A 1,513-nucleotide genomic window follows, 5' to 3' on the forward strand; every position below is an offset into this window, starting at 1 on the left:
TTTCCAGCTTCCCCCCCTTCTCCCCGTCAAAACACTTTGACAAATTTCAGCATGATGCCTTTTCTTTGACGGGGAGAAGGGGGGAAGCTGGGGAGGCTCCCTGCCTCCCCCGTTCCCCTTCCCCTCAGCCCCCCCGGTACTACTCTGGAGGAAGAGCAGGCGCGGCGAAAAACTGGGTTTCCGATTTCGTGCGAAAGGTCGCTTGCAGAACCCGGTAAAAGCGCGTCGCACCAGGGAAGGTGAAGCTGGGAAAGTTTCCAGCTTCCCCCCTTCTCCCCGTCAAAACACTTTGAAAAATTTCAGCATGCTACTTTTTTTCGACGGGGAGAAGGGGGGAAGCTGGGAAAGTTTCCAGCTTCCCCCCTTCTCCCCGTCAAAACACTTTGAAAAATTTCAGCATGCTGCTTTTTTTCGACGGGGAGAAGGGGGAAGCTGGGAAAGTTTCCAGCTTCCCCCCCCCCCCCCCTTCTCCCCGTCAAAACACTTTGACAAATTTCAGCATGATGCCTTTTCTTTGACGGGGAGAAGGGGGAAGCTGGGGAGGCTCCCTGCCTCCCCCTTCCCCTCAGCGCCCCCGGTACTACTCTGGAGGACGAGCAGGCACGGCGAAAAACTGGGTTTCCGATTTCGTGCGAAAGGTCGCTTGCAGAACCCGGTAAAAGCGCGTCGCACCAGGGAAGGTGAAGCTGGGAAAGTTCCCAGCTTCCCCCCTTCTCCCCGTCAAAACACTTTGAAAAATTTCAGCATGCTGCTTTTTTTCGACGGGGAGAAGGGGGAAGCTGGGAAAGTTTCCAGCTTCCCCCCCTTCTCCCCGTCAAAACACTTTGAAAAATTTCAGCATGCTGCTTTTTTTCGACGGGGAGAAGGGGGAAGCTGGGAAAGTTTCCAGCTTCCCCCCCTTCTCCCCGTCAAAACACTTTGACAAATTTCAGCATGCTGCTTTTTTTCGACGGGGAGAAGGGGGAAGCTGGGAAAGTTTCCAGCTCCCCCCCCCCCTTCTCCCCGTCAAAACACTTTGACAAATTTCAGCATGATGCCTTTTCTTCGACAGGGAGAAGGGGGAGGCTGGGGAGGCTCCCTGCTTCCCCCCTCCTAACGCTGGGCCCCCGGAGGCCTCGGCATTGGCCCGGTGGCCCCAGTACACAGGCCTGCAGGGGACTGGCGGTGAAAATTTCGTCACATAACACCCGCTACCATACCCTAGCTCTCACATGGTAACGGTTTCGGACTCCTATCTGACTGTTTCGACGCAGTCATGTCCCCCGACTCTGGGAGACCCGGGATGAGCCCCCGGAGACCCAGGCTGGGTCCGGTGGCCCCAGTACACAGGCCTGCAGGGGACTGGCGGTGAAAATTTCGCCACAAAACACCCGCCAGCATACGCTAGCTCTCACATGTAACGGTTTCGGACTCCTATCTGACTGATTCGACGCAGTCATGTCCCCTGACTCTGGGAGACCCGGGATGAGCCCCCCGGAGACCCAGCTGGGTCCTGAGGACCCAGCCCTCACCC

This window comes from Semicossyphus pulcher, unplaced genomic scaffold (assembly GCF_022749685.1).
Source record: "Semicossyphus pulcher isolate SPU_LCO1_2020_fin unplaced genomic scaffold, fSemPul1.0.p SCAF_130, whole genome shotgun sequence".
NCBI lineage: Eukaryota > Metazoa > Chordata > Actinopteri > Labriformes > Labridae > Semicossyphus > Semicossyphus pulcher.